This window comes from Schistocerca cancellata, chromosome 8 (assembly GCF_023864275.1).
Source record: "Schistocerca cancellata isolate TAMUIC-IGC-003103 chromosome 8, iqSchCanc2.1, whole genome shotgun sequence".
Taxonomy (NCBI): Eukaryota; Metazoa; Arthropoda; class Insecta; order Orthoptera; family Acrididae; genus Schistocerca; species Schistocerca cancellata.
The window spans coordinates 435,145,667-435,173,015 of NC_064633.1; positions in this window are offsets into that span (position 1 = coordinate 435,145,667).

Sequence of the window (27,349 nt, forward strand, 5' to 3'; positions counted from 1 at the left end):
TGTGTGGATGTTGTTGATACCCCCTAGGGAAGTCTGATCTGGTGAGATGACATAAGGCAGGGTTGGTCGTAGACGGTTTGCTAATAGTCTGGGGAATATCTTCATGTCGCAGTTGACGAGTGTTAGCGGGCGGTAATCTTTTATTCGAGCCCCACCTTTAGGTTTGTGAACCGGTATAATTATTCCTTCTACGAAGGTCGCAGGGAGCGGCACCGCGGGGGACATAAGCTCCCGACAGATGTCTGTTAACTTGGGAGCCAGTAAATACTGGAAAGTTCTATAAAACTCCACAGGGAGCCCGTGGGGGCCAGGAGACTTATTCGCCGCTCCTTTACCGATGGCGTCGATAACTTCGTCTTGCGTAATGTCGTTCAATAATTCAGTTTGGAAATACGGTGGCACAATGCCGTAAACCAGTTGAGAGACTGCTGTCACCGTCGTCGGGTCGGAACATTGAGCAGAATAAAGTCGTGCGTAATGGTCGAAGAAGGCTGCAGCAATATCGCGTTGTGTGGTGTGATGACGGCCGTCCTCAGTGGCGATGGCATGTATCAGCGCCCGTCTTCGCAGTGTATGTTCTCGGCTGACGTAGTACATGGTGGGTCGCTCCGTTGCGAGTCTGTCTTGTGTTCGCGCTCGGACGATCATCCCTTCGAGGTGTCGGCGCATATTGGCTACGATCTGTGCTTTCGCACGCTGAACTGTCAACTGTCGTTCCGGTGTGGGTGGCAATGAGGCGCATTCGCTAAGGACGGTGAAATAAAAATCACTCCAAGCAGCAGTCTCTCGACCATACGTAATAAAGGTTCTCCGTAGGGCCGGCTTGGCGCAGGTTAACCACCAACTAATCGACGTAGGATACGTTGGGAGGCGGCGGACGCACAAACTCCACGTGTCTTCGATGGCGCGTCGACAATTCGGAGAAGCAAGATGAGCAAGGTTTAAGTTCCAGGGATGTCGGCTGTGCCACACCGGTTGGCGACGAAGGGTGACAGCACATATACAGGCCTCGTGATCAGAAAAGGCTACTGGCCGCACCTGCACGTCACTCACCGTTGCTGCGAGAGAACGGGAGACGTATATCCTATCGATGCGACTAGACAAGTGACTCGTGAAATTGTATCCCGGTCTAGTTCCTCGGATATATTCCCATGTGTCTACCAGATGGAGATCGCCGATGACTGTCCCAAGTTCGGGACACGGTGAATGGCGTGGCAGCTGATCTTTAGGTGCTTGGGTGCAATTGAAATCGCCCCCTAATATCAAGTCATCGTGCCTGCCCTGAAAATGCGGTGCTATTCCTTCTGCGAAGAAGAGCGATCGGTCACGACGGTGATTTGTTCCGGAAGGGGCGTACACATTGGTAAACAGGACGCATTGCACCGTTACGGCCATTCCTCCGGAGTCGGGGTGATATCGGACTTCCTCCGCCTCGAGGCTCTCTCTGAGGAGAAATGCGACTCCACTATTAGTTGGCGAGGCGTGGGACACATGAGCCGTATAACCATACATACGCGGGAAATTGGCGACGAAGACTTCTTGGAGAATGACAATGTCAACGTCTGTTGCATTGAGCATGTCTTGGAGCAGCGACAACTTCGTACGTGTCCGAATGCTGTTAATGTTGATGGTCGTTAAGCGATAGGTCTGTAGATCGTCTCCTACGGTGGGGGCCGCCGTCATTGTCGCCGTAAAAGGTGGGGCCTGTGATCTGCTGGCAGCGTCCGCGCCGTCATCTGTTGCTACTCGGGAGGGGCAGAGGTGTGGAAGGAGAGACCCCTCCCCTCATCCACACAGCGGCCGTAGAATCGTCTTCAGTGTCATCCGCCCAAAGTCCGTAAGTTAACGGTGGCTGCAATAGAACACTTGTGGGCTGAGTGACTAAAGGAGAATCCGCAGTTGTTTCCGGTTGTGTACCAACGGCGGGCGCTGTGCTCACCATCCGTTTGCCCGAGAGAGCGGAATCGGGTTTGTCAAAATCAGACAAAGTGACAGGTGAGGGCGATCTCGTGTCATCCATTTTCCTCGTCGTTTCGTCGGCCGTCCGGTCGTCAACTGGAGAAGACGTCCGCTGGAGGCAATCGTCTGATGGTGTGCGACGTCGCTTTTTATGTTTTATCGGTGACCTTTGTTTGCGGACGTCGGTTTCTGTGTCCGAAAGAGTTTGTGGTTCCCGTATCGCATCCCCCTCAGGTAGAAAGGCAGAGATCGGTACAACCCTAGTGTCGAGTTCCAATCTCTCGTCCTAAACTTCATGTGGAGTCGATGGGCGGCGTTCTTCAATCTCTGTGGACAACGTAATTGTGTTGGTCAATCTAGGACTGGCGACAGGTGTGCACTCTAACGCTTCCAGTCGTCCAGGGGATTTGTCGTCTGTCATGACGGTCGATCGTGTCACCTCTGCGTAATTGAGGGGGAGGGCCGTGAGCGTAGGAGATGGTGTCGTGTCATCTAATGGAAGTTGTGTAACTCGACGTTGAATACACGCCGAGCGCACATGACCCTCCTGGCCGCAAGCAGAAGAAGTACGAGGTTGGCCGTCGTACATTACTATTGCTCGACAGCCACCTATGACTAAGCAGGATGCCACATGTTTCTTTAATTAATTTTTCACTTGTAGGACGCCGTGGAGGACCTGGTACGTCTCGAAGGTGTTCCATTTTTCGGTCACGTGGCTACTTACCGTCCCGTAAGGGCGGAAAGCCGAGGTAACGACTTCAGGTGGCACTTCGAAAGGGAGTTCGAAGACTCTTAGTGTGCGTAATCCTAGTCCAGCAACAGTAACCTCTCTGATGTGACCATTGGAGAGTGTTCGCGCATCTGTTTACAACTGCGTGACATCACTCGTCATCCGCCATCTTGACGTAAACGACGCTACTTGTGATGGGTGGGTGGATACCGATGATGTGTGGTGTTGGTATTTGAACTTCGTCACGGATTAATCGTTCGACTTCAAAGGCTCGTGACCATGCGTAGTCGGGCTGGAAGCTAATCTTGATGGTAGCTTTTCTGTACGAATGAGCCATGGCGACACAATGTTAACGGACGCGAGTATTAGCTGCGGCGAGGAAGTAAACAAACTACGCGCGCTCGCGACTCTGCGTAAACAAGACGTCCTCGCCGCTCACTGGCCGAAAGCAGACTGACTGACACGTAACTCTATATATTCCAGAGGTCAATAAGAATTCCTCCAGAACTTCCGCATTACACAGTGCTGTGAGATAATGCATATGAATGGATCTAGACTTCGGAGAGACAGACAGTTACAGCTATTCTTTTGCACTCCATGATATTTTCCACAAACAGATAGCACAATAGAGTAGCTCAAGTGGAAAGGAACACTTCTTATTTAAATTTCTGCATCCTACACTGTAGGCAGTTCTGTGTAGGTGGCAGTTACGTGATTTTATTTCGGTGATAACAAAATAGAGTCGAATGTATGCACTGGGTAGCTGTGGCAGCTAGTGCATGGCGATTCGGTCAATCAAGTAAATGAATGTACTGAACATGCTACAAACCACTACAGTGAGCCTGTGTAGCAGAATTCTGGTTGAGTGTGGCCTTCTGCGCAGAGAATTCGGTGGTCTGTTGGATTGATAATAATTTCATATACTTCTGGGCTGGGATCGATACCAGCTTCTGCTGATGATTTTTGATAGAGGGAGACAGATTCTATTCTCTTCTGGCTACGCCAAGTGGAGAAGGTATAACACCATTGTGGTCTAAAGTTTACATTAATCATGATATCCGTTCTCTACCAAGTAGACGTTAGGTTGAACCACAATAAAGTCAGGAGTGGCGACTTTATAGATACTCTGTCACCAGTAACCATTATTATACTAGTTATTTATTTATAGTGACGAAACATACGTTATGTAGGGTCACAGGACGCTTTTTACATCTTCTGTTTGAGCTTCTGTAGGTCGATAAATCTGGTTCTGAACTGGGAATGAAACTCAGACCGCTCTTAACGCGGAATTTGATTCCTTCATGACAATACAGCTCGACTACAAATTGTTGTTTGTTCAGAACTGCATATTCTTCAACATCTCCACATATTGCGCGTGAATGGGTTCGAATCATGACCCAGCACTAAAGTTTCCATTATGCATTATGAAGCTGTAGTATGAGAACACCTATCTGCTGGTGGATAATAATTTTCATTTTTAATGTATTTTCATTCGTTGTCAACACTAACGATATCTGACGTTTTTGACTCCCAGTGAGACACAGGACAATTTGCGAGATCACTGTAAATTCAGGGATGCTGGTGGAGAAAAATTCGGTAGTTGACGACCCTTTGTGTGTAGTCAACAACGATATGTGTGGGCCGGCCGCGGTGGTCTAGCGGTTCTGGCGCTGCAGTCCAGAACCGCGGGACTGCTACGGTCGCAGGTTCGAATCCTGCCTCGGGCATGGGTGTGCCTGATGTCCTTAGGTTAGTTAGGTTTAAGTAGTTCTAAGTTCTAGGGGACTTATGACCTAAGATGTTGAGTCCCATAGTGCTCAGAGCCATTTGAACCATTTTGATATGTGTGGGGTTCGATTCCCAGTCTGCACTGAACTCTTCGTCATATTATTTCTAGTTCAAACTTGCTCACATGTCGCTGCTGCTGTAACAAGCCCATATTTAACGTTCGTTTTCTCTAGAATATAACAGCGATAGGTGTCGGGGTGGAGTCCTGGGAAGGAAAAAATTAATGTTTTGTCTCGTCATTTCAGTTCAAACATCTACCTACTGCCGAGAAAATCCGATACGCACAGTTGATTGTGCTTCGATAGCAAACTGATTAGGTTCTGGGTTCGAATCCCTGTCCGACAAAAAGCTTTACCTCAAGCCATTTCAAGTAAGTTACTTGTGAAGAAACAATATTTAAATCTTCCGTAGTTCGTTAACAGCGACAACAGATGCTTGGTAGGAATTTCTGTCCATTAAAAATGTTTACATTATGTAATTTAAAGTTGATATTTGCTAACTGATACTGTCTAAAATCGAGGTATATCACTCTCTGTATGCATAGTCAGGAATGACTGTTAGTTTCCGTCAGTCACGAAATCTTTGCTTAGTCTGCATGACCTGGGTTTGAATCCATATGCAGAACGAGACGGTTCTTCGTGTCATTTGAAGTTCATACATATTCTGAACTAGCTGCTCGTGAATAATTACAATTTTTAATGTCAAATTGTGCTAAATAATAAGTACGGTACGTTACTTTGTAGAGCAAATCATGAATACGACGAACTTACTACGTGCATTACCTATCTGACGTAATAATGAGAGTGGTAACATTTCAGGTATGTCATTTATTGTAATAACTGTGAGCTTACAAGCCTTAAGGACAGTCTTATTTGTGATAAGGTGTTCCCTGATATTTGTAGTATCGTGGTATATCGTTACTTCCTGAGATATTGCGATACAGAGCAGTGTTTTCTAGTGGTGACTTGTTGGAACAATTTTCAATAGTCAGACGACTGTACCGAGGAGTGATTAGAGGACCTGCTAGACAGCTGCGTTGTGTGGGTTGCATACGAATCAGGTGAAAAGCAATTCAAGCCGTTCGGATACTTTTGAGCATAGCTGTACAAAGGCCTTCATCTGTTCCCGGATGAAAACGCCAGTGTGAATGGCTTACGATATGCTCGTGCACAGTAAGGCTACCCTCCCTTGTCGTGATCATATGTGGTCGACTGGAGCCTTGGTTGCTTCCTTGGCTGATTTGGGGGAGCGGACCAACAGCTAGGTCATCGGTCCCATCGGATTAGGGAATGATGAAGATGGGAGTCGGCCGTGTCCTTTCAAAGAAACCATCGCAACATTTGGTTGTGCAGTTTAGGCAAATCAAGGAAACACTAAATCATAATGGCCAGACGCGGATTTGAACCACCGTCCTCCCGAATGGGAATCCAGTGTGCTAATCACTAGGCCAACACGATCGGTAGCCCGCAACGTTTTTTCGCGTTCCCACGCATTCGAAAATCGGTCCACTGTCACATCCGAACGCCTCATACTGGACTACTGGACCAGCTGGCCAATTGGAGATTCCCAACCAGGCCTCTTCCAAACGTTGTCAGTTGTTGATAGTACTGCCTCAAACGAGTGCGCAGCTCGTACGCATTCTTCACAATGAACACTCAACACCTGACGCGGATTACGCCCTGTATACACCCTGCCAGGCATAGTACCAACAGCAAACGCGAACAAGACTGCTATACGGACACCGTGGCAGTTTTAGGTGTTTTGAACTACAGTTGCGTAAGATAAAGGTAGAGGTCGGTCCTAAACTACCAATGCCAACCGCACCAGACAGTTGCGCTATAGCTGCTAACAAATACGTTGTTACTCAGATTTGATTTGAACTGCATACTGCTTTTTTTCTCATTTTGAAATGAGTGAAGAGACTAATTCTGGAGCATAAAGGGATTCGAATGTGACTCTCGCCACAACAAAACGAATCACCGCTCCCTTCAGGAGGGAGGCGGGGTTTGTTTACGGTTGCGGCCGACTGATACCTCGTACTGTTCATTTAATAAATATACATCTAATAAAGGATAACCACTCTATAATAATTTGGGCGGCCGGAGTGGCCGAGCGATTCTAGGCGCTTCAGTCTGGAACCGTGCGACCGCTACGGTCGCAGGTTCGAATCCTGCCTCGGGCATGGATGTGTGTGATGTCCTTAGGTTAGTTAGGTTTAAGTAGTTCTAAGTTCTAGGGGACTGATGACCTCAGATGTTAAGTCCCGTAGTGGTCAGAGCCATTTTTTCTATAATAATTTACACAACTGCCTATGGTGTGTGCGTATACGGAGTTTCATTGAAATCCGACCATATCTTCTGGATGCTTCGCTTTTTTTTCAGTGAATGTATAACTTTTCGCTAATGATGGACATGTGCACCCGATACTAGCTGAACAACCAATAGAAAGAAATTCTGTCAACTACGCAGCTTACGTGAACTTACACATTTTCAATTAGAGCCAAGACAGGAGGAAGGGCACCGTTTGTCATAAACGTTAATGCAGATTGATTTCAGCTATGTGTAGCTATCTTCAGTGCAATTACATGCAAGTCAAGGCCACTCATCTTAAAAATAAAAATCACTCGTGGTACCACATTCCCGTTACAGATAACAAACAATTAAACTCATTGAGATTAACTGTTTATTGCCCGTAACGGCAAAGTGATACCATGTGCGATTTTATTTAGGATCAGTCATCATGACTTGGATATGACGGCTCTGAAGATAGCTACACAGTAACTGTAATCGATCTCCATTAAACAGATAAAAAATTTGCTATTAATAATGTCTTACCTCCTATCTTGAATACCATTAATACGGTAGTGGAATACACAGTTACTGATGCAATCAAAGATTTTTCAGTTGTTGCAAAGTTGTTGAGCACCTATGTAGAAGACTGTCACCACATTTCGTCTCGAACGTCATTCATTTCTCATTACTGTCGTGTCTCTCCAAACTGGCTTCTGGGAACGTTAACTCTCAAATGTTACGCAGTATGGGATATTAAACCATAATCTTAGTTTGCAATTTTATTTCATCCCGTAGCGACATAAGGAGATGCTAAAGCGGTTCTGTTCTTTACAGATTTTGTTCCTATATTACCACGTTTCCTACCGAGCGTTCCTGAGGCTAAGTACCTCGCACCCGCCACCAGTTCTTTATTACTGAATGGATTACAAAATAAACCACAGTACCGATTCAATTCCGGACGACGCTTTGACCCGGAAAGAAATACTGAACCTCTCACTAATGATATGGATTACCCTTCACTTGGTGAGTAAATGCATTGTTATATGTGTTTAGAACTCTATAATAATTGGCATTACTGCCGATGATGTGTATGTATACGAAACTTAATTGAAATCCGACCATGTCTTCTGGTTGCTTCACTTTTTTTGTCAGTCAATGTATGACTTGTCACTGATGTTGGACATGTGCGCCCTATACTAGCTGAACAACCGATAGAAAAAATTCTGTCAACTGGGCAGCTTACGTAAACTTACATATTTTCAATCAGAGCCAAGGCAGGAGGAAGGGCATCACTTTAATGCAGATAGATTTCAGCTGTCCGTAGCTATATTCAGTGCAATTACATCTAAGTCAAGATGACTCGTCTTAAAAGAAAAATCGCACGTGACACCACATTGCCGTTATAGATAACAAACAGTTAAACTCATCGAGTTTGTTATCTGTAATGGCAATGTGGAGCCACGTGCGATATTATTTACGATCAGTCGTCATGACTTGGATATGACTGCAGTGAAAATAGCTGTACAATAACTGAAATCGATCTTCATTAAACACCTTAAAAATTTACTGTTTATGATGCTCTTCCCTGTGTCTTGGATCTCATTAATGCGGTCGTGAAATTCGCATTTACTGATGAAATAAAACCTGAACATTTTGTCAGTTGTTACAAGCTGCTGAGCACCAATGTAGAAGATTATCGCCATATGTCGCCTCATTTCTGTCATATCTCTCCCAATCGGCTTCTGTGATAGTCAACTCGCAAATGTTACACAGTACAGGATATTAAACTAGATCCTTTTTTTTCAATTTCATTTCGCCTCATAGCGACATCAGGAGATGCTAAAGCAGTGTTGTTATTTTTTACAGATCTTATTCAAACGTTGTCACATTTACCACCGGGCATTCCTATGGACCAGTACCTCGCACCCATCAGCGCTTTATTGCTGAATAAATTACAATACAAACCGAAGTATCTATTCGGTTCTGGTAGAAGCTTCCACACGGAAGATAACACCGAACCTCTCACTGAAGATGTGAATTACCCTTCACCTGGTGAGTAAATGCGTGGTTATATGTGTTTCACTGATGAGAATTTTACACTTTAACCGTTACCGTAGTCACTAATAACACGTTCGTTTGAACTAGAGGGCCTACAACACTTGGATGACCCGCATCCGCGAAGTCGGAGGAGTGTGGAGGATCTTATTGCAAGGTACCAGCTTGTGAGGTCCGTCATCGACAAATATCTGAACATGTCACCGAGGACGCAGGACTTCATGGTGCGACAAGGAGTGAAATTGACTGCGAAGATGGTGAACGACATATTGAAGAACTACGGGTCACATGTGAATAGCTGGGTCAGTGAAAAACTTTCGTACACAGGCCTGGGTAGCTTCAGTTCATTGGTGGGCGGCGAAATGGAAATGTTAATAAGACAGTTTGCAGACGGCTTACAAAATTACATAGAGACTCTCCCACACTGAGCAATTTATCAGTCAACGACGACTGTTGCTGATAACACAGTTTTCAAAAAGTTATAGAAAATAAAAATGTTTTAGCATTCTGCGACTTCTTTCCATTTACGTGCTATGTAAAACTGATTGAGTACAAATCCCCACGAATTACTCTCATTTTACCTATTTATCTATATTGGTATTTGACTTTCCTGGCCACTATTTCAATCGTAAGTACAATAATGAAAAATCTCGGCTAATGCCGAGGAATTGGCGTTAGCAGCAACAATGTCAATGGGTTGGAGGAAGCTGGAGCTTGTGAAGATATAACGACGGTTTTGCTGTGTTACTGTTTATTAACACACTACTATTGATCACAGTCACTCTCCGAGTACATAAGATTTTTTTAGAAATAACTACTTTAAAAGGTCACAATAACAGAAGCAATATCTTACTGGTTTAAAATAAGTAAAAAGAATTCCTAAAGCAATAATAAAAATAATGTTCATTGGACGAAATAGTATTACCAGTAGTTCACTAGCCCTGGAGACAAATCTCTCAGTATATACGTCGCAGTCTCATAATTCGTAATGAGTTCTAACTCAATACTACCCGAAACTCTCAGTCAGAGAGTTATGAAGAAGGTAACATTAAAATCTTAATGTAAGAAGCATAGAATAATATTAATTTTTAATATCTTAATGTTAATATGTTAATGTTAATCTCACAGATTAACTACGACGTAATAAACTATTGACACTGCACGTCTAGCTTAAATCAAAATACTGGACTAATTAAAAGTGTGCCTTTCATACACCCATGTCACCCGAAAATATGAATAACGTCAGGTCATAAGAATGTGGCAAGCCAATAACATTGTAATTCCATCATTTTATCGATCACCACACTCACCATCCTGATGTATTCGAAAACTTTAGAGAAAATCCTAGTTTACTATCGCATATGTTCACCGATCAAACGCTGGTTTTCGGAGGGGGCTTTAATCATCCAACTGTCAAGAAGCGTGACAACACTCTTGTTGGTTGTTGGCGTGTCAAGAGAACCTGTGAAACATTACTAAAAAGCTTCTCTAAAACATACCTAGAACAGATAGTTCGTAAACCCACTAATGATTGAAATTTATAAAATCTAATGGCAACAAGTATATGGTTTGGAAGCCCACTCAATACTGAGATATATTAGATCTAATAGCAGCTACTATACACGATATCTTTGAGGATGTCGACATCGAAAGTGGTATCAGTGACCTCGAGGCAGCTGTAGTAACAGTGACTGCCAAACTGCAAAGCTCAACGAATACAATTAGAAAGATCTGTATGTTCAATAAAACATACAATAAACCAGTAGTGTCTCGTGTCACTGAGCAACCTGTAACTGTTAACTCAGGGCAGAAGCACGTAGAGGGACTATCACTCCAGTTTAAAAGGACAGTTGACCATTCAATGGGCAGGTATGCACATGTAGAACAATTAGTGATCCTCCATGGTATACACTCACTGTAAATAAACCCCTAAGGAAACAAACACTACTGCATAATAAGTTTAAACGAAGCAGGCGGCCACGTTCTTTCAAAAAACTCAAATAAATTTTAGTCACATATAAAGGCTGTACATAGTACAAAAGTTATTGTCCAGTCACTTACGGACGATAAAGGGACTGAAATACTGGGTAGCAATGTAAATGTTGGAATGCTTAGCTCCGTTTTCAGATGTTCCTTCAGAAAGGAAAACCCAGGAGAAATGATCCACTGTGACCCTAGCACCAATGAAAAGATGAGTGAAATAGACAATAGTGCTAATGGTGTTGAGAAACAGTTGAAATCGTTAAAGCCGAATAAAGCTCCAGTACCCGATTGAAACCTGTCAGATTCCATACACAATTTTCGTCTGAAAAAGCCCTTATAATTAATAATCTACCTTAGATCTCTCGGAAAAAAAACATAGCCCAGTAGTTTGGAAGAAAGCACAGATCATACGCATCTACAAAATCGTAGTATTACTAATCTGCAGAACTAGCGTCCATTATCCATAACATCCATTTTCGTAGAATCTTAAACCATATTCAGCTCTAACGTCATGAGGTATCTCGAACAGAATGTAACTAAAACAGTGACAAGATTTCGACTGACACTCTCAACAAATAACGGGTTTAGATAGTACCAACTCGTGATATACTAACTCACCCCTAATTCAAGATAATATCAGCACTGTTTTAAATACCTAGAAGTGAACACCGTAGCGTCATCTGACTGCATAACCTGAGAGGCCTAAAAGTCCCAGACAAGCGTTTCAAACTGCCAACAACCTCTGACCATGATTGCACAGGTGGGAAACAGCCAAGAAAACCTCGGAAACGCATTCGTGTAAACAAATGCGTAGTTGATTCCCACATACAACCGAAAAAATGGCCCATCAAAATCTGTATAAATATTTTCCAATTGTTTCTGTGCAGGATGCGTGGCTAACACACATTGTTTAGTGTTCTGTGGCATTTTGCTAGTCGAAAACATTTCGCAAGGCGGTACTGTTGTCGAAATGCTGCAGTCCATGTCCTTTAAAGTAAACTCGTCACTCAAACTAGATCGAGTTTGATACATATCCGCGGTCTGGCCACCAGCAACTCATGACAGTAGACAAAAAGGATCAAGATACGTTTGGCGAAAACCACGATACTCGGGGATGATCGCTTCTGACCCTGCAATACATGTTTCAGCCAGTACTGTAGATGACCTACCCCACTCACTAGCCGTTTCCTGTGTACCTCAGGGATTAATGTCTGGCGCCTGCTGATATGTTTGAAATGAGCAGGAACGTGTCCCAAAATGCCGTTAGCATTTTGAGAATTGGTGAGCCATTCAAATATTCCGCCACACCCATCGCCCAGAGTTTAACCCTGAAACATTGAGCTTAATCCGTTGGTGATAGCATTGTCCGTGTGTCTCACATGCTTGTGTTCATACTGGAAGGGAGATATTCCAGCAGCCAATCTTGCTATTATACCCTTGAGAGCCACAGGCTGCGTTCCCTCTTGCACTTTTTCCAGCAGACCAAATACCACGCGAGTCAGTGAAGCATCAGTCTGAATAATTTACATATCAAAATCAGAGACTGTCAACAATGGAGCATACGCCAGAGCTTCCGAAATTCCTTGAAAAGCAGCTCGTTGACAACCCCCACCCCCCTATGTAATTTGGATCTGTAAACTTCTCCAAATATTTTGGCTTTGAGGATGGACGTTCCCCAGCCGTCTGCGTTCGACTTGGGTCAGCCCTAATTACATCAACACATCCTAGAAAGACGATTTCCGAGAACGCAAATTTAGGAGTGTTAGGTGTTACTGATAAACCTGCTCTCCTTAAACGAATGAATACTTCCTTCGGGTGATATGCACGCTCCGCCCATTTGTTGCTAAAAAGAACCAAAATATAGAGGTAATGGTACATATACTTAAATCTGATATCCGGAAATATTAAGTCCAGTGACTGGAGCAGAACGGTGGATCCGGTCGCTGTGCCGAACGGTATTCCTTTGAACTTGAACAGATTGCAATCAGTCGCGAACGCGACGCATTAAGCAATATGTGGCAGTAAGCTTTGCTGAGTTACAATGTCGTAAAAATTTGCACATCCATCAGACAACCAAAGAAGCTGAGCAAACCGGTAAATTAATAAATCTAAAACCACCTCCTTATCAGGCACACTGTAACCCAATACCAGTCGAGATTGACCAGACGGCTTCAGCATGTAAAACATCGGTGATAAATAGGGAGATGTGGACGGGCAGATCATGATATGTTGTATCAGTTCCTGTGTGTGGATCTTCACTTCCTTCATTAGCAGAGGAAACAACCGATACGGTGTTGTACTCACGGGAACCGTACCCGTGAACTCAATCCTGCGCTGAATGAGTTTCGATAACAACCATTTGTTGGTGAACACGTCAGTAAAATCATTATTTAATACGCTCAACCTTTCCTTCTGAGTTCTCTTTCTTTACCAGGGAAGATACTAACAGGGATTCCACATGTTTGCAGAACGAAAAAGGTACGGTTTCTACAAAATTTAAATGTAAAGTACGCTTCCCCCGATTCGGGACTGACTCTGTACTAAGGATCGACTCGGGACTGACTCTGTACTTAGGATAAACTTCGGACATAGAATGGAATCTGGAGACAATTCCTGTCCTTCTCATGCTTTAAGCACCCAGTTAAAATCACTGATTCGTAATTTGGCCTTTTGCTATCCTAAAACAAGCAATGAAGTGCACCTAGGAGCAATGTATAAGACCAAATCCGGGTTTACCTACAGTCATCCGCACACAGACTGATGTGACGGTTGCAGTTCCCTTCCAAGACAGTAACTGATGTACCTGTATTCAAAAGGACACGAAGTGGCTCGTTAATAACTTCACAGCACTCAACGGTGTCTAACACTTCCAATGGAATATCATTACCTTGCCTTCACCCAACACTACGACCGACCCACTCAACCGAACTGTGCCCTTACAGTGCCGTTTCCGTGATTCATCTTTGTCGCGTTACCCTCGACAGTCACGCTTGATGTGGCTCTACCCCAATAACCAAAACAATGAGCTCGCCTAATTCTTAGTGAACGTGTCGTTTTATAATCCCAATAGACGAGCTATATTTCACTATCGACCCTCCAGTACTTATTGATATACCTAGTCCTCTCAGTCCTATGTGCAACGTGTCTAACTCACTGAAACTCTTTGGTGGTTAGGAAAACATGATCCACGGTCTCTCCTGAAGATTAATTAGTACTACAATGTCCGACTCTACTGCATGTATGCTGCAGCGAATGAAATATTTGCTGCACGGAGAATTTTTGGTGAGAAACTTCGAAATGCTTCTATGAATACAATTGGATGTGGACCTTTTCGATCTGGGGTAAATAGCCGAAACTGCTGTGTTTTGGCAAACGTTTCTCCGCCAGGTCGCTGGCTACTACGGGCAAGCCTGTCGAAGTGGCCGTGCGGTTCTAGGCGCTACAGTCTGGGGCCAAGCGACCGCTACGGTCGCAGGTTCGAATCCTGCCTGGGGCGTGGATGTGTGTGATGTCCTTAGGTGAGTTAGGTTTAATTAGTTCTAAGTTCTAGGCGACTGATGACCTCAGAAGTTAAATCGCATAGTGCTCAGAGCCATTTACTACGGGCATATTACTTACAGCACCACACGAAGGGCTACTCGACACGTTTTGATTTTCTCCATCTTCACTACTTGGTTGTTGAAAATGATCACTACCATAATGTACATTTCTACTTTGAAGTAAGGGAATATACCAGTGTCCTATTTTCTTAACTTCCAGCACGTCCTTTTGTAATTCTTTTGCTTTACTGCTGACTTAATGTAATTTGGTTTTTATGCTTTCTGAGTTCTCTGTTATAATCAGAAGTGTTTGCGAACTAACTTGTTGTATGACCAGAGATAACACATTATATGATTTTTCAGCAATCTGTGTGCCTTGATGTGCTACCCATTGATCGAATTCTATTACTACTTTCTGCTCATGTTCTTCAAACGGCTTTTGAATTTGTTGGATATTTCTAATGGTGAAGTCTGTATCTCTTGAGGTAAGTCCCTAACAATGGTTTCTCTTGTGTTGGCTGCACATTGTGCAACTCGATGTCTATGTGTATTACGTTTCTGGTTGTCTGACGTAAGTGACTTAGGTCTGGATACCTTCGAAACAGTTTTTGGATTATTTCATAAGTTCCTACCGCTTTTTGGCTAATTCTTCTAAACTTTACTTTTTCTATTTAGCAAATGTTGTTAAAATTGTATGTCTACACTTATCCGCTGCTCGGAATGTTCCTTTTCATGTCTCGCAATATTCTGTGAGGTTTCTTTTGTCCTTTTGTCCAGCTGTCATAACAACTTCCTATGGTGTTCCTAGAATTTAAGCAGAAAATTTTCAAATAGATCTAACACAGATTGAAACCTCCTGGCAGATTAAAACTGTGTGCCGGACCGAGACTCGAACTCGGGAACTATGCCTTTCACGGGCAAGTGCTCTACTGGCGGAAGTAAGGCTGTGAGGACGGGGTGTGGGTCGTTCTCGGGTAGCTCAGTTGGTAGAGCATTTGCCCGCGAAAGGGAAAATTCCCGAGTTCGAGTCTCGGTCCGGCACACAGTTTTAATCTGCCAGGAAGTTTTATAGCAGCGCACACTCCGCTGTAGAGTGGAAATCTCATTCTGGCTAACACAGGTTGCTTTACTTTAATCATTTCAGAATTTCCTGCTTACGTTTCCGTTCCCCTAGTTTCCTCTCCTAGAAAATGTTCATCCGTACCCTCAGTTGATGAGTCCATGCTTCTGAACTGGACCACCTTTGCAATAATCTATTTAAATATTCACAAGCAATATACCTTATTACACACTGTTGAAAATGCTTATTGAGACATAACAGATGTGCTAATGTTACGAAAAATAGACCGTAACTGTTCAATGATCGACCTCCACTGTCCTTTCCATTTTGTGAAACAAAAACAGAAAACTGCCATCTTGTGTTTGCGTCGAATCCGAAGTTCAGAACTGTAAAAAGAAAAAAAAAATTGTGAGAAAAGCACTATGCACCACGGATTTTCTGTTATTTTATCCTGACCTACGGTTCAAAAACATAGAGGGCCAAGCAATGATATCTTTAACTGTATCAGAAACCGTATGCGTAGGCGCAGTTTCGTGGAAATAGTGAAATTATTGGACAATTCCAAAATCGTATTCTTGCTTCCAGTCTTAACTGACTATCACACTCATTTTCAGTCCAATTCTCGTGTGCTGTATTACAAGAAACAGAAATAAATTATTTTACAAAGAGTACACAGTTCACACATACGACTTATATTTGTGTCCGTTTTTCGTGTACTCGAACGGTCGTCACTTTGTAACTGACCTCTTTTGATATGTGACTTATCTTAGAAGAAAGTAAAGAAAACTTTATTTTATTTGGTTGTCGTAATATTTCGTGAGGTTCAGCTAAAAATTCGTTGTAAGTGAGAAAATGATTTGAACTAAGCGATATTTCTGACGTAATCACTGAATTATCAGCAAATATTACAGGTAAGAGTCTCTTTTTCACTCTTATACTGATTTAATATCTTTCTTTTTCAAAACGCACTGTTTTTCTGCTCAGTACGAACTTACTGAGTAACTCCGGCTACTGTGGTTGCGTCTGAAAAATATACTTACTGGAAGTTAATTTAGATCTCGTGACGTAATAAAAACATAGTACTTCACAGCAACAAAACTATGTGCAGGTTCGGCAAAACGTTAGATACAAGAAATTGCAATCAATGAAAAAAAATAATTTTAACTGTAATACGCGAATCCACGTTAGCTTCCACTAGTAAAATTACAGTGGCCCCATTTAACTATAATTCTTTAAGATAGTTAAAGGGTTAAATAAAGCTCTTCTGATTTTTGTTATGCACGGAAGAAAAATAAACTTAAATTCATTAATAAAGAAGTATATTCATATGTAATCTCGATCTGAAAAAAGCACCGATGAATGATTCATTGCCGTAACTAAATACATAGAAAGAAGAATGAAAAAAAGCAGGAGCGCTGGTTCGTTCCTGTGTTGTTACTCTTAGATGAAAATGCAACTGTTCTGAAATTATATCACTCTAGGCTACATTCATCTTCATGATATAAATGCAGAATTACTTTTAAAAAACGGAATACTTTGTTAAAATACTAAGTGGCTTATAAGGGGGCATCTCAAATGGCAGTGATTCACCTTCACCAGTATTCACTAGAGGAAATCAAGTAAGTGTTGATACTAAGCTTTATGAGTCTATACGGTTGCTTTCTACCTTTCCTTTAATTTCCGCAAGGGCATACCATATGCTTCTGGTGATAACAGACAAGCAAAATGTCTGTTAGTGAAAATGTGCCTACCAGGGGAGCGACTCAGTTTCTGATTCAGCTGCTGAGATGTAAACTGATGACGTAGTATTTCACAGGGAATTGGAACGGTTAACAGAGGGCAGAAGAGACTGGACAGGCGTTACGCACTGAGCATGTTGTCTCACGAACGTACGCTTTGCGGGTCAATTCTGCTCTCAGATTCCGCTCGTTGGCCACTGACCATATTCGTAAACAAACGAATGTAACATACGGTAAAATTACATTCACAGTTGGAATATTAGTTACTTAGCCATGAATTATATAGAAAAGAAATGAAGGTAATGAAAGTAAATAAGAAGAGAGAAAGAGAAGTATGCACGTATGGAGTAAATTATCGTAATTTATGCGAGTAAGAAAGACACAGAGAACCTCTAAATCCAAGCTACATAGGTAAATTCTCGTTACTGATTCCAACCTTTCCGCGGGACATTATTAGTTAGTTTTTCAGCACCCTGTGTGCACTGAAGCGTAATAAGATTTCTGCATTTTTAATTGCTCTCCGAAATCGTGCGGAGAAATTACTAATATTAGAAGCTGTGACTAGAACGTCATAAATAGGTTAATCCTTATTACCGTTTCCAACCCTTCCACGGTTCGTTATTTGGGCCGTTTTGCCAACAAGAGTGTGCACTAAAGTGTTACAGGATATCTACATTTGGTAATAATCTCTTTACTGCTATGAAGAAGAGAAAAATTTCAAATCTGTAATACCATATTTCTCTTTTTTTTTTAGAAGTTCTGACATCAATAAGAAATCTAGAGAGTCTACAAGAACCTAGTACAGAGATTTACTGCAAAAGTGTCCAAACTTGCAAGGCACCGAATAGTTTGAATTGGTATCTAGAATTGACCTACGCAGGTCAACTCTACTTACCGATTCCAACCATTCGATTGTTGATTAATTACCTAGTTTTTTCAGCAGGTGTATGCAATAAAATGTAGGCTATAAGGATTTCTGCCCCTTTCAACAGCTCTCTTAACAACTGGAGCATATGAAGTCCCATACTACTTGACACAGGGTACGGGCCGGCCGAAGTGGCCGTGCGGTTAAAGGCGTTGCAGTCTGGAACCGCAAGACCGCTACGGTCGCAGGTTCGAATCCTGCCTCGAGCATGGATGTTTGTGAAGTCCTTAGGTTAGTTAGGTTTAACTAGTTCTAAGTTCTAGGGGACTAATGACCTCAGCAGTTGAGTCCCATAGTGCTCAGAGCCATTTGAACCATTTGAACAGCGTAGGGGACGATGCCGGAGACCTGCATCGCTGTACTAGGCAAGGGCCTAGCGGAGGTGGTTTGTCATTGCCTTCCTCCGACCGTAAAGGGGATGAATGATGATCATGAAGATGACACAACAATACCCAGTCATCTCGAGGCAGGTGAAACTCCCTGACCGCGCCGAGAATCAAATCCGGGACCCGGTGATCGGGAAGTGAGAACGGTACCGCGAGACCACGAGCTGCGGACTCTGAACTACTACGAAATAGTTGCTAATATTGGAATGGGTAACTTGAATTGACCTATATAGACCGTCAGTTCTAGTTACAGATTCCAGTTTCTGTTATTTCACGGCAGTAGTTTTAAAGAGAAATTACTAGTGTAGAAATTTTACTACGTTTCAGTGCATAAAACTCCTGTAAAAATAATTTACACACGAATCATGGAACGGTTGGAATCGGTAACTAGAATGTACCTATGTAGGTTGGCTCTAGTTATCGATTCCAATATTCGGTCGTTTTTCTACATTTTCGTTAGCTGTGATCTGACTTTTCTTTTAGAATTTAGTGTGTCGGTTTCTCTGCATTTCATGCTGCTGTTTGGTATTTGTCGTCATTCATTCCAATTCTCCTTTTTCTGTTATAGTGTAGTTTCTTCCTGCCCAAAAGGCTTCTTCCGCTAAATTAAATAAGTATTACTAAAATTAACGTTATTTTACTATAGTAGGACTTCACCATGCGCTTTGCTGTAATGTAATTTAAGTCCTCTACGCTTTTCTACTCGCATAGATTACGAGAACAAGTGCTATCAGACCCGAGAATTGATTTCTAATCCACGATCTTATTTATTTTCTCTATCTTCAATTAGTTTTGATATAATTCATTACTAAGTATATAACTGCTTGAAACGTGATTGTAATTTTATCGCATGCCACGTTCTTTTGTTTACGAGTACGCTCCTTTGCTTTCATAGATTGCTTATATGTATCAGCTTTGTTTTAGATACGACGAATGGAATCAGGCACTAAAATTTATGCGACTTTGCCACATTTGCAAGGAATTCCGTAGAGTCAAGTGTTCCGTGATCCCAATCACTCTTTACCGAATCGTGATGAGCACAAGCTCTTGTACGTCTCCGGAAGATTACTTTAACATAATATTTGCTTAAGGTGATAATTTAAGGAGATGGGACCTAGATAAACTGACTAAACCAGAGGTTGTACACAGTTTCAGGGAGAGCATAAGGGAACAATTGACAGGAATGGGGGAAAGAAATACAGTGGAAGAGGAATGGGTAGCTTTCAGGGATGAAGTAGTGAAGGCAGCAGAGGATCAAGTTGGTAAAAAGATGAGGCCTAGTAGAAATCCTTGGGTAACAGAAGAAATATTGAATTTAATTGATGAAAGGAGAAAATATAAAAATGCAGTTAATGAAGCAGGCAAAAAGGTACACAAACGTCTCAAAAATGAGATCAACAGGCAGTGCAAAATGGCTAAGCAGGGATGGCTAGAGGACAAATGTAAGGATGTTAAGGCTTACCTTACTAGGGGTAAGATAGATACTGCCTACAGGAAAATTATAGAGACTTTTGGAGAAATGGGAACCACTTGTATGAATATCAAGAGCTCACATGGAAACCCAGTTCTAAGCAAAGAAGTGAAAGCTGAAAGGTGGAAGTAGTATATAGAGGGTCTATACAAGGGCGATGTGCTTGAGGTCAATATTATGGAAATGGAAGGGGTTGTAGATGAAGACGAAATGGGAGATATGATACTGCATGAAGAGTTTGACAGAGCACTGAAAGACCTGAGTCAATACAAGGCCCGAGGAGTAGACAAAATTCCATTAGAACTACTGACAGCCTTGGGAGAGCCAGTCCTGACAAAACTCTACCATCTGGTGAGCAAGATGTATGAGACAGGCGAAATACCCTTAGACTTCAAGAAGAATACAATAATTCCAATTCCAAAGATAGCAGGTGTTGAAAGATGTGAAAATTACCGAACTATCAGTTTAATAAGTCACGTCTGAAAAATACTAACGCGAGTTCTTTACAGACAAATGGAAAAACTAGTAGAAGCAGACCTCGGGGAAGATCAGTTTGGATTCCGTAGAAATATGGGAACACGTGAGGAAATACTGAACCTACGACTTATCTTAGAAGCTAGATTAAGAAAAGGTAAACCTACGTTTCTAGCGTTTGTAGACTTAGAGAAAGCTTTTGACAATGTTGACTGGAATACTCTCTTCCAAATTCGGAAGGTGGCAGGGGTAAAATAAAGGGAGCGAAAGGCTATTTACAATTTGTACAGAAACCAGATGGCAATTATGAGAGTCGAGGGAGATGAAAGGGAAGCAGTGGTTGGGAAGGGAGTGAGACCGGGTTTTAGCCTCTCCCCGGTGTTATTCAATCTCTATATTGAGCAAGCAGTGAAGGAATCAAAAGAAAAATTCGGAGTAGGTATTAAAACCCATGGAGAAGAAATAAAAACTTTGAGGTTCGTCGATGACATTGTAATTCTGTCAGAGACAGCAAAGGGCTTGGAAGAGCAGCTGAACTGAATGGACACTGTCTTGAAAGGAGGGTATAAGATGAACATCAACAAAAGCAAAACGAGGATAATGGAATGCAGCCAAATTAAGTCGGGTGATTCTGAGGGAATTAGAGTAGGAAATAAGACACTTAAAGTAGAAAAGGAGTTTTGCTATTTGGGGAGCAAAATAACTGATGATGGTCGAAGTAGAGAGGATATAAAATGTAGACTGGCAATGGCAAGGAAAGCATTTCTGAAGAAGAGAAATTTGTTAACATCGAGTATAGATTTAAGTGTCAGGAAGTCGTTTCTGAAAGTATTTGTATGGAGTGGAGCCATGTATGGAAGTGAAACATGGACGATAAATACTTTGGACAAGAAGAGAATAGAAGCTTTCGAAATGTGGTGCTACAGAAGCATGCTGAAGATTAGATGGTTAGAGCACGTAACTAATGAAGAAGTACTGAATAGGTTTGGGGAGAAGAGAAGTTTGTGGCACAACTTGACTAGAAGAAGGGATATGTTGGTAGGACATCTTCTGAGGCATCAAGGGATCACCAATTTGGTATCGGAGGGCAGCGTGGAGGGTAAAAATCGTAGAGGGAGACCAAGAGATGAATACACCAAACAGATACAGAAGGATGTAGGTTGCAGTAGGGACTGGGAGATGAAGAAGCTTGCACAGGATAGAGTAGCATGGAGAGCTGCATCAAACCAGTCTCAGGACTGAAGACCACAACAACAACAAACAACAAGGGGAGATGGAACGCAATTTTTATCCCTATTCTGCCAATGCTATTTTACCCTTTGAATAGGTACACTTTTCAAAAGAACTGTAATTGACTAAATAATGAAATTTTTACTGCGTATATATAACATATAAATGCCTCGACTTAAAAATAAAATAAACATCATACCTATAATGGTTTCGAAGAAAGAAATTTTTATTCTTTCACTTGTAAAATGTAACTAATTTTGGACATTAATTATTGTAAAACAGTTTCTGATTGTTTGGTGGTTCTCAATTTACTTATAATAACTTACTATAATCTTCAGTATAAATTGACCAAATTTCATGTTTCTAACCCCATTAGTTTATCAAATAATGGTACCTGAAAGTAAAAACATGTAGTTTTGAGATAAGTCCATATGAAGTTTAATATTGCAATTCTAGTATGGTTATTGATGAGGATTACTTACCACTAGTATTTTCCTGCACCATACTAAGCATCATCTGAATCATACTAATCTTCTTTTTTTCTCGTGGTTCCTCTTCTTTTCTGTCTGGCTTCTTTTGTGCATTTAAATTTGCAACATGCACTTTGTGGATTCTCTCTTTATCTATTTGCACCAAGAATTTTGCACTAAATCCACTAGACCTTATATCCAATATTCCAAAACGTTCTGTTCTCTAATTACACCACCATTTAAGCATGAACTAGCATCATAAACACCAAATTTGAGGGGTTTCAAGCTGAACAAATACAGTTTTCAGTAACCCGTTCCAAATAACAAAAATCATAAATTCGTTTAAATTTCGGGTTTTTCCATGGAGACATTTCCTCAACAAGTTATCTTTACAAAGGTCTCCAAATATGGGTTTAATTTCATTCATTACTGATGCAGGTAAAGAATGTTTGTGCTCATATCTGGCACTTCCCTTGTATTTACACCAAGTGTCAGAATCATTCAGGCAAAGATCATGCTCTGGATTTTCATTTGTGGAAATATTATGGAAAAAGATAGCCCATACCGCTTTTTTTATTTTTTCTTGATTCTCTACATTTCTTCTTATGGCCAAGCGATAATAATTCTGTAATCTATCAATTTCAACATTTGTCAGGCGACCTTTACCACCTATCTTCTTACCATCTTCTAATATTATTTTTTTACTTTTCTTTCATTAATCTTCTCAACCCGGACCCCATTCCATTCTGGACATACCCAATGCAGTCTAGTTTAGAAATTGTGAAATCAGTACCATAGGGTAGTTCTGTACATACCCGGTCATAAGCCTTGCTGTCACCATCCCATAACTACTGTGTGTATCTGACTCCTCTGTTTGCCACTGAACAATTAAAAATCCTGAGAAGTCCTGCAACTTCCATCCCACCAGTTGGACCAGTATATTGCATCTGACAGTTATTTTCATGCTCTTTCTCAGTTCCACTGTCTCAAGTTTTACAGTATTTGCTTAGAATCTGTACAATCAATTACCTTGCCGATGCCAAATGATGCAGGTATCACGACACAAGTTAGTGAAGTGTGCCCACGTTTCGGCTAGCTGCCATCAAAACATGGACAAATATCACCACTTTCACTGTCATCACTTTCCTTCAGTGGTTCTTCAGCTGTTTCGTTCATTGAGATGTTACGAACTTCAGCAACAGCAGTACCAATAACATTACTGTAAGACATAAATTTATAGGAGGATTTGGAATGTCAAGTAATACAAATAAGAGTTTGCTTGACTCCATCCCTTTACCAATAGATCTGAGATCATAAACTAGCCTTATGTTGTTCTCATATAAATTATTATTTGCTATTCTCCATGTAATTGTTGTAGCAACTGCACCACATTTTGTACAACTCAATGTCAGGTTTGACACAATCCCTTTACGAAGACGCTGATTCTCACCCAGAAATACGTCACCACCACATATTTTGCACACAGTATTTTTGGAAATGAAATCCCAGAACATGCTAAGGTTCACCATAATATTTCCAAACGAACGTTCATCTCCAGAAGCTGACTGGGAGGAAATGCCTTGAAGAAAGTGCAGTTTATTTTTTTGATGTGCTTATTTTCTAATTGATTTTATTGTCTAACATTCTTGGGTCTTTTGACCCACTAACCGCATTTACCTTCATGTATTTATTTTCTATGAATTTGAACTTAGTCGAGAATATCTTTATTCGCGGCATTTTTATGAAAACAGGCAGAACCAAAGAAAATACAAATCAACACGTACTTCACTCACAAAAAACTTCTCTAAGTACAACCAGTAACGCTCGAAAACAATAACAAACACGATCGGAGAAATGAGTATCGATAGTAGATACAGGGTAGGAAACACTGAAGCGATAAAACAATAGAAGTATGAAATAATATACAAGTAGTTAAAGAAAGCTGTGCATTATCTCTGCATGGCGCAAAAAGAACGGCGTGGCATTTAAATGCATGATTGCACAGAGCGTCAGGAACACCATCATAACTCTCGAAAATATTTTCGCATTTATGTAAAACAGAAACTGTTTCACCCAGGAAACATAGGGCATTTTAAATATTGTAAAATCTAAAAATCGAATTTTTGAAGCCCACTTGCCTTACGTCTCCCATTAAGATTTTGTCTAGTTTCGACTACGTAATGCCGACATTGATCATACCACACAAGCAGTACGTGAAAGATGTTATAAACATTATGGTCAGAGTCGCCTTTCACAGTGCCGTAAGTCACTCAACGCTGAGCATCGTGTCTCCACAGCACATTTTATTGATTACTTTGCCATGTGCATGTCGGCCCCAACGGGGTACTTCAAGGATTCAGTTATTATGGAATCTATGGAAATACATTTGGCCGAAGATCTTATTAATCATGGTGACGACTCTCGACTGCTTAAGGCGTGGAACCCAGCGATCCCTTCAAGATCTTCAGAAAAAAACTATTTTATCGCTAGTGACACGTCTTATCTGTATAGTAACTATCGATATGTTAATAATTTTCTCAGTTTATTATCACGTTGCACTCTACCCCGTCATTCCACATGAAACGTTGACCTTGCCAGGTTGAGTTAGCTTCCCTGTGTCGACGCTACAGGCAGCCGCACCATAGCGGCAAACCACAACCAGGGGTAACTGTGGAGATACCGGACAAAACTGTTGTTCCTGATGAGAGGCAGCGGTCTTCCCATTACCGAAGTTGCAGGGCATACAATATGTATGATTACTTTGTCTGTCTCTGTAACAATAACCAACAAACCAAAGTGAAGAGCAGAAAGTTATGGAAACTGAATTATGTGCGAATGTAGAATTTCCTGAACTATACACCTGCTGAAAATTTCCCTGCATTCCAACCATGTGGTAGCGTTAAGACACTGTGGCGTTTAAATGGGTGTCGTACCCCTCACTTTTTCAGGAAGGTGATAAGAATGAAATTCATGGAAACGTCATCCAACTGGAAACCAGATAACTTTTCCGAGTGCACGCAGTTCTATTATCTGGTCTAGTTATGCTGGATCCCTTTCTATAAAATATTCGAGAGGAACAACACATTAGGATCTCTTCGGGCAGGGAGAGATAAAACCGGTCTCCAGTGGGACAGGGCGTGGAATATTAGATCCCTTCATCGAGAAGACATAGTAAAAAGTCAACAGAGACATCTAGAAGTTAGGTATAGTAGTGAATTAGTGAACTGCGTTGGCAGGAAGGACAGAGCTTCTGGTCAGACCAGTACAGCGTCTTCAAAACTGTATTTATGTAATTGGTCTAGTTTTTGACATTACCAGAGGTTGCATCAAGTTGTAACTGACAAAAAAGATGTGTGTGAGAATAGAAATAGCAGAAATACTCATGATAAAAAAAATTTAAATTATTATTCTTAAGCACATGTTAAATATGTTATGTATCAGAAACAATAGCAGGTGACAGAAAATGAGCTTGTCTAAGTACTAGCTATAAACTGAGCGAATGTTTAATAATAACAACAGTTTTACGTTTGATCCTTAATAAAAGGGATATGGGTAGATAGCGTGAATACAACAACTTGATTAAGATACAAGTGTGTATACATAGCACACATACACGCACACATACACACACACACACATGCACGCACACATGGCCTCAGACATCTTACCGTCCCTCCTTGGTCGTAACAATCACTTTTTACCATTTGAAAACAATCTCCCAGAAACACGGAGAATTTTTATAGAGCCGTGTTCCATTTCATGTGTTACACATCCAGCCCACCTCCACGTCACCGTCGCCGAGGTTGAACTGAATGTTGTACCGACGTGATCTTAGAAGTATACACACATTTTATAACGAGAATTCGCATACACCGTTTTCACCACACGTATGCACTCGTTAAAACTTGCTTATTCACTTTCACACTCATATGGTGGTGCTATGCTGGATCACAGGGAATTCGTAATTGGCATACGATCTAAAATTTATTTTCTTCATGCCAGAAATTGGTGCTAGGGACATTGTGTGATACAGCTGTCCACCAACCGTACTTACTGAAAAGTTCTTATAGTGGACGTTTAGTCTCTACTGGTTCCCTATATCCATTACATGTGTCACAGTTACGGGTAATGGGATCTGATGTTACTGCATAACCACACTGACAGATATTATCGTCTTTCCTATTGTAACTGTACAAGTAACCTGAATATTGGCCATGTCGCATTAGGTAATGTAACACTGCCTGACTGAGCTTTACATGGCTAAGAACTAGGGCTTCAAGGCTTCGTGAATGCACGGGATAAGCTGGTGGACTCTTCAGCCTGTTTCACTCTTGCCCTAGTCGTTCTGCCATGTACTTACTTCCCACGTGTCAGAGTTGGTCTTTACTTGTTAGCCTTTGACTTAAGATTTGTTGGACTTTTATCACATCACCTTTACCTAACCTTGAGGACGTTGTATGACATCTTAGTGTAATGTTTAGTCTAGTGGGTAGGTTCTGAGGGCCACCTCGTAAACCATTGTTTGGTGTGGTGTCAATGGTTCTTCTGAGTCTGAAGTGCATATCCCTCTGTGCAGGTCGCAATATTTGCCAGATCCGTTTCTGTGCACCTAGACATTTTCTGCAAAAGCTGTGATGGACGTGAAAATGGCATCGTGATAGGTTCTCACTTCATTCAGCGGTATCTTGCAGTTAGCTGCTGAAACGGGGGCAAGTCTGAGCATAATGTTGCTGGCAATGCGTGCGATTGTTTGAATGTTTTGTGCCATGTTACGCGTCCGGTCACAGCAATGTTAACAGACTTGACCGTGAGATTTTGACGACATGAAAGATGACCTGTTATGAGTATATATGTAGTTTTTTGTGGAGCAATTGTTAATTTGTTGTCTACGCACTATTGCTGCATCCGAGCGAGAACACCATTTGTCTTTCCCTCCAGCTCAGCTATTTAAACTACAGCCAATACATCGTTACCATACTCCACCACTTGACTGAATTGATAGTCTTCCTCCAGTTCCCACAAGGAAAGTTAATTTGGTAAATCCCAAAATACTGGTCCGACAGCCGACCCCTGTGACCTCCCTTTCTACTATTTTTTACTACTTCCTGTGTACTGCCTGACTTTTTATCAACTCTACCCCTACAGTACTGAAGATGTAATATAGACTCTAATGTGACTGCAGATACCTCATTAGAGCAAATAAACCGGACCACGGTATGTTATCAAATACTTCCATAAAGTCAGTCAAC